Here is a 7,580-nt window from a genome sequence, read left to right as displayed (position 1 = left end):
CCGGTCGGAATATTATCGCTTTTCTATGAGATAAATTGCATAAAAATTGATTTTAAACAGCGGTTGACATGCTTCGAAGTACGGTAATGGAATATTTAGAATTCTTTTGTCACGAAATGCGCCATGCGCGCGACCCTGATTTACCATTCGGATAGTGTCTAGAACGCACGAACAAAACGCCGCTGTTGGACATACCGATGGATTATTTGGGACCAAACCAACATTTGTTATTGAAGTAGAAGTCCTGGGAGTGCATTCTGACGAAGAACAGGAAAGGTAAGACCATTTTTATTATAGTAAATCTGATTTTGGTGAAGGCTAAACTTGCCGGGTGTCTAAATAGCTAGCCCTGTGATGGCCGGGCTATGTACTTAGAATATTGCAAAATGTGCTTTCACCAAAAAGCTATTTTAAAATCGGACATATCGAGTGCATAGAGGAGTTCTGTATCTATAATTCTTAAAATAATTGTAATGCTTTTTGTGAACGTTTATTGTGAGTAATTTAGTAAATTGTTAGTAAATTCCCCGGAAGTTTGCTAGTTTGCTAGTTCTGAACGTCACATGCTAATGTAAAAAGCTGGTTTTTTATATAAATATGAACTTGATTGAACAAAACATGCATGTATTGTATAACATAATGTCCTAGGTGTGTCATCTGATGAAGATCATCAAAGGTTAGTGCTGCATTTAGCTGTCTTCTGGGTTTTTGTGACATTATATGCTAGCTTGAAAAATGGGTGTCTGATTATTTCTGGCTGGGTACTCTGCTGACATAATCTAATGTTTTGCTTTCGCTGTAAAGCCTTTTTGAAATCGGACAGTGTGGTTAGATTAACGAGAGTCTTGTCTTTAAAAAGGTGTAAAATAGTCATATGTTTGAAAAATGGAAGTTTTTGGATTTTAGAGGAATTTGTATTTCGCGCCACGCCCATCATTGGATATTGGAGCAGGTGTTCCGCTAGCGGAACGTCTAGATGTAAGAGGTTAACTTGACTTTCGAAGACTTTAGAAAGGCAGGGCAGGATGGATATAGGTCAGTAACAGTTTGGGTCTAGAGTGTCACCCCCTTTGAAGAGGGGGACGACCGCGGAAGCGTTCCAATCTTTAGGAATCTCGGACGATACGAAAGAGAGGTTGAAAAGACTAGTAATAGGGGTTGCCACAATGGCGGCGGATAATTTTAGAAAGAGAGGGTCCAGATTATCAAGCCCAGCTGATTTGTACGGGTCCAAGTTTTGCAACTCTTTCAGAACATCAGCTATCTGAATTTCGGTGAAGGAGAAGCTGGGGAGGCTTGGGGAAGTAGCTGCGGTGGGTGGGGAGCTGTTAGTGCAGTACGCCACAGGATGTTTTTGTGCTGGTCGAGTGGCAGTCAGGTCTGGAGTGAACCAAGGGCTATATCTGTTCTTAGTTCTACATTTTTTGAAAGGGGCATGCTTATTTAAGGTGGTGAGGAAATTATAATTAAAGAACAAGCAGGCATCCTCTACTGACGGGATGAGGTCAATATCCTTCCAGGAGACCAGGGCCAGGTTGATTAGGAAGGCCTGCTTGCAGAAGTGTTTTAGGGAGCGTTTGACAGTGATGAGGGGTGGTCGTTTGACTGCAAACCCATAACGGATGCAGCCAATGAGGCAGTAATCGCTGAGATCCTGACTGAAAACAGCAGAGGTGTATTTGGAGGGAAGTTCGTCAGGATAATATCTATGAGGGTGCCCATGTTTATGGATTTAGGGTTGTACCTGGTAGGTTCTTTGATTATCTGTGTGAGATTGAGGGCATCTAGCTTGGATTGTAGGATGGCCAGGGGTGTTAAGGATATGCCAGTTTAGGTCACCTAACAAATTTCAAATCAAATCAAATTTATTTTTATATAGCCCTTCGTACATCAGCTGATATTCTCAAAGTGCTGTACAGAAACCCAGCCTAAAACACCAAACAGCAAGCAAAGCATGTGAAAGAAGCACGGTGGCTAGGAAAAACTCCCTAGGAAAAACTCCCTAGAAAGGCCAAAAACCTAGGAAGAAACCTAGAGAGGAACCAGGCTATGAGGGGTGGCCAGTCCTCTTCTGGCTGTGCAGGGTGGATATTATAACAGAACATGGTCAAAATGTTAAAATGTTAAAATGTTCATAAATGACCAGCATGGTCAAATAATAATAATCATAGTAGTTGTCGAGGGTGCAACAAGCACGTCCGGTGAACAGGTCAGGGTTCCATAGCCGCAGGCAGAACAGTTGAAACTGGAGCAGCAGCACGGCCAGGTGGACTGGGGACAGCAAGGAGTCATCATACCAGGTAGTCCTGAGGCATGGTCCTAGGGCTCAGGTCCTCCGAGAGAAAGACAGAAAGAGAGAAAGAGAGAATTAGAGAGAGCATATTTAAATACACACAGGACACCGGATAAGACAAGAGAAATACTCCAGATGTAACAGACAGAACGAATGCTGAAGATAGATGGGGGGCAATCAATTCACATATGGTGTCCAGGGTACAGCTGGGTACAGCTGGGAGCTAATTTTTTTAATTAGAAGCTCGAACTGTTTGGGCATAGACCTGGAAAGTATGATAGAACTCTGCAGGCCATCTCTGCAGTAGATTGCAACTCCTCCCCCTTTGGCAGTTCTATCTTGACGGAAAATGTTGTAGCTGGGGATGGAAATTTCAGAATTTTTGGTGGCCTTCCAAAGCCAGGATTCAGACACGGCAAAGACATCAAGGTTGGTGGAGTGTGCTAAAGCAGTGAGTAAAACAAACTTAGGGAGGAGGCTTCTGATGTTAACATGCATGAAACCAAGGCTTTTACGGTTACAGAAGTCAACAAATGAGAGCGCCTGGGGACACACAGGGCCTGGGTTAACCTCTACATCACCCGAGGAACAGAGGAGTAGGATGAGGGTACGGCTAAAGGCTATCTGAACTGGTCGTCTAATGCGTTGTGAACAGAGAATAAAAGGAGCAGAATTCTGGGTGTGGTAGGATAGATTCAAGGCATAATGTACAGACAGGGGTATGGTAGGGTGCGGGTACAGTGGAGGAAAACCTAGGCGTTGAGTGATGATAAGAGAGGTTGCATCTCTGGAGGCACCAGTTATGCTAGGTGAGGTCACCGCATGTGTGGGAGGTCGGACAAAAGAGCTCTCTGAGGCATGTTGAGTGGGACTAGGGGCTCCGCAGTAAAATAAAACAATGATAACTACCCTAAACAACAGTATACAAGGCATATTGACATTAGAGAGACAAAGCGAGGCATAAAGCAATCACAGGTGTTGATTGGGATAGCTAGCTAAGACAACAACGGGTAAGACAACAGTTAATCAGCTAAGACAACAACAACAGGTAAAGTGTCGATGAATGGGCAGAGAGGGTCAGTTAACTACACACAGGGCCTGAGTTCGAGGCTGGGGCCGACAGATAAACAAAACAGAGTACCGTGATTAATGAACAGTCCAGCAGGGATCAGCTATGTAGCCAAGTGATCATAGGGTCCAGTGAACAGCAATATATGAACCAGGGAAGCCGTTAGGTAGTCGTTACTATGCTAGCCGGGAGACGCGCCTGGCTTGAGGCTAACTGGTGCTAGCTTCGGGACAAGGGCGTCACCGACGTCTGGCAAAGGCCAGTTGAGGGCACATCGGACGGAATTACGTTGGCAGACCAGTCGTGATGGATCGTCGGGGCTCTGTGTCGACAAAGGGTCCAGGCCAATTGGTAAAAGAGGTATTGTAGCTGGAGTAATTTTGTTTGCTAGCCGGGAGATGCACCTGGCTCAAGGCTAACTGGTGCTAGCTTCGGGACAAGGGTGTTAGCCACTATAGCCACTCCGGTGCAAAGGTCCAGAGCTTACGGCAGGAATCCGGTGATGTAGTGGCTTCTAGTTGTGTTAGTGAAGAGTCCAGGAGGCATCAGCTGTGTAGCCGAGTGATCATAGAGTCCACTGAGCAGGCCGGGAGATGGGCTGGGCCACTCGGTAGCAGCTAGCTAGCTGCGATTATCCGGTGTAATGGTCCGCTAGCAGTGGCTAACAAGGACTAAATAGCTAGTAGCTAATTAGCTGGTTAGCTTCTGATGGCTAGCTTCTGATGGAGGTTCTAGCTATAAGGTCTAAAAAAATAGCAGATCCGTATCACATTGGGTGAGGCGGGTTGCCAGAAGTAATATTTAATTTAAAAATGGAAAAAGAGATTGAAATATATTGCAATATACATTTGAAGTCGGAAGTTTTCATAAACCTTAGCCAAATACATTTAAACTACATCTTTCACAATTCCTGACATTTAATCCTAGTAAATATTCCCTGTCTTAGCTCAGTTAGGTTCACCACTTTATTTTAAGAATGTGTAATGTCAGAATAATAGTAGAGAATTATTTATTTCAGGTTTTATTTCTTTCATCACATTCCCAGTGGGTGAGAAGTAGGAAATACATTCAATTAGTATTTGGTAGCATTGCCTTTAAATTGTTTAACTTGGGTCAAACGTTTTGGGTAGCCTTCCACAAGCTTCCCACAATAAGTTGGGTGAATTTTGGCCCATTCCTCCTGACAGAGCTGGTGTAACTGAGTCAGAATGTAGGCCTTATAGCTCGCACACACATTTTCAGTTCTGCCCACAAATTTTCTATAGGGTTGAGGTCAGGACTTTGTGATGGCCACTCCAATACCTTGACTTTGTTGTCCTTAAGCCATTTTGCCTCAACTTTGGAAGTATGCTTGGGGTCATTGTCCATCTGGATGAATCATTTTCGACCAAGATTTAACTTCCTGACTGATGTCTTGAGATGTTGCTTCAATATATCCACATGATTTTCCTCCCTCATGATGCCATCTATTTTGTGAAGTGCACCAGTCCCTCCTGCAGCAAAGCACTACCACAAAATTGTTATACATTTTGTCAACGTTTATGAGTTCTTCTGTAAATTAATGTGCCCATTCACCGATAGTTATGGGGAGAAAACATTTTCTGAACGTCATGCACCAATGTAAAAATTGGGTTTTTGGATATAAATATGAACTTGATCGAACAAAAAATGCATGTATTGTGTAACATGATGTCCTAGGAGTGTCATCTGATGAAGATTGTCAAAGGTTAGTGCTTAATTTTAGCTGTATATCTGGTTTTGTGATGGCTATCCGTGCTTGGAAAATGGCTTTTTTTTGTTGCTAAGGTGCTATCCTACAATAATCTAATGTTTTGCTTTCACCGTAAAGCCTTTTTGAAATCGGACAATGTGGTTGGATTAACGAGTAGAGTATCTTTAAAATGCCGTATAATACTTGAATGAAAATTTTGAGAATTTTGGGGGGGGAATTTCGCGCCGTGCTATCTCACTGGTTGTTGTCCAACCAATCCCGTTAACCTCTCTAGGGTATGTGGGACGAAATCGTCCCACCTACTCAACAGCCAGTGGAATCCCGTGGCGCGTTATTCAAATACCTTAGAAATGCTATTACTTCAATTTCTCAAACATATGACTATTTTACACCAATTTAAAGACAAGACTCTCGTTAATCTAACCACACTGTCCGATTTCAAAAAGGCTTTACAACGAAAGCAAAACATTAGATTATGTCAGCAGAGTACCCAGCCAGAAATAATTAGACACCCATTTTTCAAGCTAGCATATAATGTCACATAAACCCAAACCACAGCTAAATGCAGCACTCACCTTTGATGATCTTCATCAGGTGACACTCCTAGGACATGATGTTATACAATACATGCATGTTTTGTTCAATCAAGTTCATATTTATATCAAAAACCAGCTTTTTACATTAGCATGTGACGTTCAGAACTAGCATACCCACCGCAAACTTCCGGTGAATTTACTAAATTACTCACGATAAACGTTCACAAAAAACATAACAATTATTTTAAGAATTATAGATACAAAACTCCTTTATGCACTCGATATGTCCGATTTTAAAATAGCTTTTCGGTGAAAGCACATTTTGCAATATTCTGAGTAGATAGCTCGCCGCCACGGGCTAGCTATTTTGACACCCACCAAGTTTGGCCCTCACCAAACTCAGATTTACTATTAGAAAAATGTGATTACCTTTGCTGTTCTTCGTCAGAATGCACTACCAGGACTTCTACTTCAATAACAAATGTTGGTTTGGTTCAAAATAATCCATAGTTATATCCAAATAGCGGCGTTTTGTTCGTGCGTTCAAGACACTATCCAAGGGTGACGAAGGGTTACACGCCCGACGCGTTTCGTGACAAAAAAATTCTAAATATTCCATTACCGTACTTCGAAGCATGTCAACCGCTGTTTAAAATCAATTTTTATGCTATTTTTCTCGTAAAAAAGCGATAATATTCCGACCGGGAGTCGTTGTTTTCGTTCAAAGACGAAATAATAAAAACATGGGGTCGCCTCGTGCACGCGCCTCCAGTCTCTGTTCTCTGATAGACCACTATCAAAATGCGCTAATGTTTTACAGCCAGGGCCTGCAAAGCCACCATTCAGCTTTTTGCCGCCTTCTGAGTGCCTATGGGAGCCGTAGGAAGTGTCACGTAACAGCAGAGATCCCCTGTTTTGGATAGAGATGATCAAGAAGGCCAAGAAATGATCAGACAGGGTACTTCCTGTACAGAATCTTCTCAGGTTTTGGCCTGCCAAATGAGTTCTGTTATACTCACAGACACCATTCAAACAGTTTTAGAAACTTTAGGGTGTTTTCTATCCAAATCAAACAATTATATGCATATTCTAGTTACTAGGCAGGAGTAGTAACCAGATTAAATCGGGTACGTTTTTTATCCGGCCGTGCAAATACTGCCCCCTATCCCCAACAGGTTAAGCACCAGCTGTCAGAGCAGCTCACAGATCACTGCACCTGTACATAGCCCGTCTATAATTTAGCCCAAACAACAACCGCTTCCCCTACTGTATTAATTTATTTATTTTGCTCCTTTGCACCCCATTATTTCTATTTCTACTTTGCACTTTCTTCCACTACAAATCTACCATTCCAGTGTTTTACTTGCTATATTGTATTTACTTCACCACCATGGCATTTTTTGCCTTACCTCCCTTATCTCACCTCATTTGCTCACATTGTATATAGACTTCTTTTTCTACAGTATGTTTGTTTTACTCCATGTGTAACTCTGTGTTGTTGTATGTTGTCGAACTGCTTTGCTTTATCTTGGCCAGGTCGCAATTGTAAATGAGAACTTGTTCTCAACTTGCCTACCTGGTTAAAATAAAGGACTTGTTCTCAACTAGTCTACCTGGTTAAATAAATGACTTGTTCTCAACTAGCCTACCTGGTTAAATAAATGACTTGTTCTCAACTAGCCTACCTGGTTAATTAAAGGACTTGTTTTCAACTAGCCTACCTGGCTAATTAAAGGACTTGTTCTCAACTAGCCTACCTGGTTTAATAAAGGACTTGTTCTCAACTAGCCTACCGGGTTAAATAAAGGACTTCTACTCAACTAGCATACCTGGTTAATTAAAGGACTTGTTCTCAACTAGCCTACCTGGTTAAATAAAGGTGAAATAAATATAATGTCTCATCAGAGTAGGAGCTCTGACCTAGGAACAGATCCCACCTGTCCATCTAAA

This window comes from Salmo salar, unplaced genomic scaffold, assembly GCF_965601325.2.
Source record: "Salmo salar unplaced genomic scaffold, fSalSal1 ptg000152l, whole genome shotgun sequence".
In the NCBI taxonomy this organism is placed as follows: Eukaryota; Metazoa; Chordata; class Actinopteri; order Salmoniformes; family Salmonidae; genus Salmo; species Salmo salar.
The sequence above is the reverse complement of the archived record's forward strand: the minus strand, read 5'-3'. Positions refer to the sequence as shown.